The sequence below is a fragment of the Aegilops tauschii genome, chromosome 5 (assembly GCF_002575655.3).
Source record: "Aegilops tauschii subsp. strangulata cultivar AL8/78 chromosome 5, Aet v6.0, whole genome shotgun sequence".
NCBI classification, from domain to species: domain Eukaryota; kingdom Viridiplantae; phylum Streptophyta; class Magnoliopsida; order Poales; family Poaceae; genus Aegilops; species Aegilops tauschii.
In genome coordinates, this window is record NC_053039.3 from 466159829 (window position 1) to 466168153 (window position 8325).

Consider the following 8325-nt stretch of genomic DNA (forward strand, 5'->3'; position numbering starts at 1 on the left):
CTGGTCACTGGAAGCGGAACTGCCCCAAGTATTTGGCGGATAAGAAGGGTGGCAAGGTTAACAAAGGTATATGTGATATACATGTTATTGATGTGTACCTTACTAATACTCGCAGTAGCAACTGGGTATTTGATACTAGTTCTGTTGCTAATATTTGCCACTCGAAACAGGGGCTACGGATTAAGCGAAGATTGGCTAAGGATGAGGTGACGATGCGCGTGGGAAATGGTTCCAAAGTCGATGTGATCGCCGTCGGCACGCTACCTCTACATCTACCTTCGGGATTAGTTTTAGACCTAAATAATTGTTATTTGGTGCCAGCGTTAAGCATGAACATTATATCTGGATCTTGTTTAATGCGAGACGGTTATTCATTTAAATCAGAGAATAATGGTTGTTCTATTTATATGAATAATATCTTTTATGGTCATGCACCCTTGAAGAGTGGTCTATTTTTAATGAATCTCGATAGTAGTGATACACATAATCATAATGTTGAAGCCAAAAGATGCAGAGTTAATAATGACAGTGCAACTTATTTTTGGCACTGCCATTTGGGTCATATCGGTGTAAAGCGCATGAAGAAACTCCATACTGATGGAATTTTGGAATCACTTGATTTTGAATCACTTGGTACTTGCGAACTGTGCCTTATGGGCAAGATGACCAAAACACCGTTCTTCAGAACTATGGAGAGAGCAACAGATTTGTTGGAAATCATACATACAGATATATGTGGTCCGATGAATATTGAGGCTCGTGGCGGATATCGTTATTTTCTCACCTTCACAGATGATTTGAGCAGATATGGGTATATCTACTTAATGAAACATAAGTCTGAAACATTTGAAAAGTTCAAAGAATTTCAGAGTGAAGTTGAAAATCATCGTGACAAGAAAATTAAATTCCTACGATCTGATCGTGGAGGAGAATATTTGAGTTACGAGTTTGGCCTACATTTGAAACAATGCGGAATAGTTTCGCAACTCACGCCACCCGGAACACCACAGCGTAATGGTGTGTCCGAATGTCGTAATCATACTTTATTAGATATGGTGCGATCTATGATGTCTCTTACTGATTTACCGCTATCGTTTTGGGGTTATGCTTTAGAGACGGCTGCATTCACTCTAAATAGGACACCATCGAAATCCATTGAGACGACGCCTTTTGAACTATGGTTTGGCAAGAAACCAAAGTTGTCGTATCTGAAAGTTTGGGGTTGCGATGCTTATCTGAAGAAACTTCAACCTGATAAGCTCGAACCTAAATCGGAGAAATGTGTCTTCATAGGATACCCAAAGGAAACTGTTGGGTACACCTTCTATCACAGATCCGAAGGCAAGATATTCGTTGCTAAGAATGGATCCTTTCTAGAGAAGGAGTTTCTCTCGAAAGATGTGAGTGGGAGGAAAGTAGAACTTGATGAGGTAATTGTACCTGCTCCCTTATTGGAAAGTAGATCATCGCAGAAATCAGTTTCTGCGACACCTACACCAATTAGTGAGGAAGTTAATGTTGGGAATCGTAGCATAATTTAAAATTTTCCTACGCTCACCAAGATGCATCTATGGAGTCTACTAGCAACGAGGGGAAAGGAGTGCATCTACATACCCTTGTAGATCGCGAGCGGAAGCGTTCCAATGAACGTGGATGACGGAGTCGTACTCGTCGTGATCCAAATCACCGATGACCGAGTGCCGAACGGACGGCACCTCCGCGTTCAACACACGTACGGTGCAGCGACGTCTCCTCCTTCTTGATCCAGCAAGGGGGAAGGAGAGGTTGATGGAGATCCAGCAGCACGACGGCGTGGTGGTGGATGTAGCGGGTCTCCGGCAGGGCTTCGCCGAGCTTCTGCGAGAGAGAGAGAGGTGTTGCAGGGGGAGAGGGAGGCGCCCAAGGCTGTGTGTTGCTGCCCTCCCTCCCCCCCCCCCTTTATGTAGGCCCCCTGGGGGGCGCCGGCCCAGGGAGATGGGATCTCCAAGGGGGGGCGGCGGCCAAAGGGGGGGAAGGGGTGCCTTGCCCCCCAAGGCAAGGGGGAAGCTCCCCCCTAGGGTTCCCAACCCTAGGCGCATGGGGGGAGGGCCAAGGGGGGCGCCCCAGCCCACTAAGGGCTGGTTCCCTTCCACTATCAGCCCACAGGGCCCTCCGGGATGGGTGGCCCCACCCGGTGGACCTCCGGGACCCTTCCGGTGGTCCCGGTACAATACCGGTAACTCCCGAAACTTTCCCGGTGGCCGAAACTGGAGTTCCTATATATAATTCTTCACCTCCGGACCATTCCGGAACCACTCGTGACGTCCGGGATCTCATCCGGGACTCCGAACAACTTTCGGGTTTCCGCATACATATATCTCTACAACCCTAGCGTCACCGGACCTTAAGTGTGTAGACCCTACGGGTTCGGGAGACATGCAGACATGACCAAGACGCCTCTCCGGTCAATAACCAACAGCGGGATCTGGATACCCATGTTGGCTCCCACATGTTCCACGATGATCTCATCGGATGAACCACGGTGTCGAGGATTCAATCAATCCGTATGCAATTCCCTTTGTCAATCGGTATGTTACTTGCCCGAGATTCGATCGTCGGTATCCCAATACCTTGTTCAATCTCGTTACCGGCAAGTCTCTTTACTCGTACCGCAATGCATGATCCCGTGACTAACGCCTTAGTCACATTGAGCTCATTATGATGATGCATTACCGAGTGGGCCCAGAGATACCTCTCCGTCACACGGAGTGACAAATCCCAGTCTCGATCCGTGCCAACCCAACAGACACTTTCGGAGATACCCGTAGTGCACCTTTATAGTCACCCAGTTACGTTGTGACGTTTGGCACACCCAAAGCACTCCTACGGTATCCGGGAGTTGCACGATCTCATGGTCTAAGGAAAAGATACTTGACATTGGAAAAGCTCTAGCAAACGAAACTACACGATCTTTTATGCTATGCTTAGGATTGGGTCTTGTCCATCACATCATTCTCCTAATGATGTGATCCCGTTATCAATGACATCCAATGTCCATAGTCAGGAAACCATGACTATCTGTTGACCAACGAGCTAGTCAACTAGAGGCTTACTAGGGACACGTTGTGGTCTATGTATTCACACATGTATTACGATTTCCGGACAATACAATTATAGCATGAATAATAGACGATTATCATGAACAAAGAAATATAATAATAACCATTTATTATTGCCTCTAGGGCATATTTCTAACAGTCTCCCACTTGCACTAGAGTCAATAATCTAGTTACATTGTGATGATTCGAACACCCATTGCGTCCTGGTGTTGATCATGTTTTGCCCTAGGGAGAGGTTTAGTCAACGGATCTGCTACATTCAGGTCCGTGTGTACTTTACAAATATCTATGTCTCCATTTTGAACACTTTCACGAATGGAGTTGAAGCGACGCTTGATATGCCTGGTCTTCCTGTGAAACCTGGGCTCCTTCGCAAGGGCAATAGCTCCAGTGTTGTCACAGAAGAGAGTCATCGGGCCCGACGCATTGGGAATCACCCCTAGGTCGGTAATGAACTCCTTCATCCAGACTGCTTCCTGTGCTGCCTCCGAGGCTGCCATGTATTCCGCTTCACATGTAGATCCCGCCGCGACGCTTTGCTTGCAACTGCACCAGCTTACTGCTCCTCCATTCAAAATATACACATATCCGGTCTGTGACTTCGAGTCATCCAGATCTGTGTCGAAGCTAGCGTCGACGTAACCCTTTACGACGAGCTCTTCGTCACCTCCATAAACGAGAAACATATCCTTAGTCCTCTTCAGGTACTTCAGGATATTCTTGACCGCTGTCCAATGTTCCTTGCCGGGATTACTTTGGTACCTTCCTACCAAACTTACGGCAAGGTTTACATCAGGTCTGGTACACAGCATGGCATACATAATAGACCCTATGGCCGAGGCATAGGGGATGACACTCATCTCTTCTATATCTTCTGCCGTGGTCGGGCATTGAGCCGTGCTCAATTGCACACCTTGCAATACAGGCAAGAACCCCTTCTTGGACTGATCCATACTGAACTTCTTCAATATCTTGTCAAGGTATGTACTCTGTGAAAGACCAATGAGGCGTCTTGATCTATCTCTATAGATCTTGATGCCTAATATATAAGCAGCTTCTCCAAGGTCCTTCATTGAAAAACACTTATTCAAATAGGCCTTTACACTTTCCAAGAATTCTATATCATTTCCCATCAATAGTATGTCATCCACATATAATATGAGAAATGCTACAGAGCTCCCACTCACTTTCTTGTAAACACAGGCTTCTCGATAAGTCTGTGTAAACCCAAACGCTTTGATCATCTCATCAAAGCAAATGTTCCAACTCCGAGATGCTTGCACCAACCCATAGATTGAGCGCTGGAGCTTGCATACTTTGTTAGCATTCTTAGGATCGACAAAACCTTCCGGCTGCATCATATACAACTCTTCCTTAAGGAAGCCGTTAAGGAATGCCGTTTTGACGTCCATCTGCCATATCTCATAATCATAGTATGCGGCAATTGCTAACATGATTCGGACGGACTTCAGCTTCGCTACGGGTGAGAAAGTCTCATCATAGTCAACCCCTTGAACTTGTCGATAACCCTTAGCGACAAGTCGAGCTTTGTAGATGGTCACATTACCATCCGCGTCCGTCTTCTTCTTAAAGATCCATTTGTTTTCTATGGCTCGCCGCTCATCGGGCAAGTCAGTCAAAGTCCATACTTTGTTTTCATACATGGATTCTATCTCGGATTTCATGGCTTCTAGCCATTTGTCGGAATCCGGGCCCGCCATTGCTTCTTCATAGATCGAAGGTTCACCGTTGTCTAACAACATGATTTCCAGGACAGGGTTGCCGTACCACTCTGGTGCGGAACGTGTCCTTGTGGACCTACAAAGTTCAGTAACTTGATCCGAAGCTTCATGATCATCATCATTAACTTCCTCCCCAGTCGGTGTAGGCACCACAGGAACATTTTCCCGCGCTGCGCTACTTTCCGGTTCGGAAGGGGTGACTATCACCTCATCAAGTTCCACTTTCCTCCCACTCAATTCCTTCGAGAGAAACTCCTTCTCCAGAAAGAACCCGTTCTTGGCAACGAAGATCTTGCCTTCGGATCTGAGGTAGAAGGTATACCCAATAGTTTCCTTAGGGTATCCTATGAAGACGCATTTTTCCGATTTGGGTTCGAGCTTTTCAGGTTGAAGTTTCTTGACATAAGCATCGCATCCCCAAACTTTTAGAAATGACAGCTTAGGTTTCTTCCCAAACCATAATTCATACGGTGTCGTCTCAACGGATTTCGACGGAGCCCTATTTAAAGTGAATGCGGCAGTCTCTAAAGCATAGCCCCAAAATGAGAGCGGTAAATCGGTAAGAGACATCATAGATCGCACCATATCCAATAGAGTGCGATTACGACGTTCAGACACACCATTTCTCTGAGGTGTTCCAGGCGGCGTGAGTTGTGAAACTATTCCACATTTCCTTAAGTGTGCACCAAACTCGTGACTTAAATATTCTCCACCACGATCTGATCGTAGGAATTTTGTTCTCCTGTCACGTTGATTCTCAACTTCACTCTGAAATTCCTTGAACTTTTCAAAGGTTTCAGACTTGTGTTTCATTAGGTAGACATACCCATATCTACTTAAATCATCAGTGAGAGTGAGAACATAACGATATCCTCCGCGAGCCTCAACACTCATTGGACCACACACATCGGTATGTATGATTTCCAATAAGTTGGTTGCTCGCTCCATTGTTCCGGAGAACGGAGTCTTGGTCATCTTACCCATGAGGCATGGTTCGCACGTGTCAAATGATTCGTAATCAAGAGACTCCAAAAGTCCATCTGCATGGAGCTTCTTCATGCGCTTGACACCAATGTGACCAAGGCGGCAGTGCCACAAGTATGTGGGACTATCGTTATCAACTTTACATCTTTTGGTATTCACACTATGAACATGTGTAACATCAGGTTCGAGATTCATCAAAAATAAACCATTGACCAGCGGGGCATGACCATAAAACATATCTCTCAAATAAATAGAACAACCATTATTCTCGGATTTAAATGAGTAGCCATCTCGAATTAAACGAGATCCAGATACAATGTTCATGCTCAAAGCTGGCACTAAATAACAATTATTGAGGTTTAAAACTAATCCCGTGGGTAGATGCAGAGGTAGCGTGCCGACGGCGATCACATCGACCTTGGAACCATTCCCGACGTGCATCGTCACCTCGTCCTTTGCCAGTCTCCATTTATTCCGTAGTTCCTGCTTTGAGTTACAAATATGAGCAACCGCACCGGTATCAAATACCCAGGAGCTACTACGAGTACTGGTAAGGTACACATCAATTACTTGTATATCACATATACCTTGGGTGTTGCCGGCCTTCTTCTTGCCCGCTAAATATTTGGGGCAGTTCCGCTTCCAGTGACCACTTCCCTTGCAATAAAAGCACTCAGTCCCGGGCTTGGGTCCATTCTTTGACTTCTTCCCAGTAACTGGTTTACCGGGCGCGGCAACTCCCTTGCCGTCCTTCTTGAAGTTCTTCTTACCCTTGCCCTTCTTGAACTTGGTGGTTTTATTCACCATCAACACTTGATGTTCTTTTCTGATCTCCCCTTCCGCTGATTTCAGCATTGAATATACCTCGGGAATGGTCTTTTCCATCCCCTGCATATTGTAGTTCATCACAAAGCTCTTGTAGCTTGGTGGAAGCGAGAGGAGGATTCTGTCAATGACCGCGTTATCCGGGAGATTAACTCCCAGCTGAGACAAGCGGTTGTGCAACCCAGACATCCTGAGTATGTGCTCACTAACAGAACTGTTCTCCTCCATTTTACAGCTGAAGAACTTGTCGGAGACATCATATCTCTCGACCCGGGCATGAGCTTGAAAAACCAGTTTCAGCTCCTCGAACATCTCATATGCTCCATGTTTCTCAAAACGCTTTTGGAGACCCGGCTCTAAGCTGTAAAGCATGCCGCACTGAACAAGGGAGTAATCATCAGCACGTGATTGCCAAGCGTTCATAACGTCTTGGTTCTGTGGGATTGGTGCATCACCTAGCGGTGCTTCTAAGACATAATGTTTCTTGGCTACTATAAGGATGAGCCTCAGGTTCCGGACCCAGTCCGTATAGTTGCTGCCATCATCTTTCAGCTTGGTTTTCTCTAGGAACGCGTTGAAATTGAGGACAACGTTGGCCATTTGATCTACAAGACATAGTGTAAAGATTTTAGACTAAGTTCATGATAATTGAGTTCATCTAATCAAATTATTAATGAACTCCCACTCAGATAGACATCCCTCTCGTCATCTAAGTGAAACATGATCCGAGTTTAACTAGGCCGTGTCCGATCATCACGTGAGACGGACTAGTCAAGATCGGTGAACATCTTCATGTTGATCGTATCTTCTATACGACTCATGCTCGACCTTTCGGTCCTCCGTGTTCTGAGGCCATGTCTGTACATGCTAGGCTCGTCAAGTCAACCTAAGTGTATTGCGTGTGTTCCGAGGCCATGTCTGTACATGCTAGGCTCGTCAACACCCGTTGTATTCGAACGTTAGAATCTATCACACCCGATCATCACGTGGTGCTTCGAAACAACGAACCTTCGCAACGGTGCACAGTTAGGGTGAACACTTTCTTGAAATTATTATAAGGGATCATCTTACTTACTACCGTCGTTCTAAGCAAATAAGATGCAAAAACATGATAAACATCACATGCAATCAAATAGTGACATGATATGGCCAATATCATTATGCTCCTTTGATCTCCATCTTCGGGGCACCATGATCATCTTTGTCACCGGCATGACACCATGATCTCCATCATCATGATCTCCATCATTGTGTCTTCATGAAGTCGTCACGCCAATGATTACTTCTACTTCTATGGCTAGCCCGTTTAGCAACAAAGTAAAGTAATTTACATGGCGTTATTCAATGACACGCAGGTCATGCAAAATAATAAAGACAACTCCTATGGCTCCTGCCGGTTGTCATACTCATCGACATGCAAGTCGTGATTCCTATTACAAGAATATGATCAATCTCATACATCACATATATCATTCATCACATCTTCTGGCCATATCACATCACATAGCACTTGCTGCAAAAACAAGTTAGACGTCCTCTAATTGTTGTTGCAAGTTTTTACGTGGTTTGTAGGTTTCTAGCAAGAACGTTTCTTACCTACGTATGACCACAACGTGATTTGCCAATTTCTATTTACCCTTCATAAGGACCCTTTTCATCGAATCCGTTCCGACTAA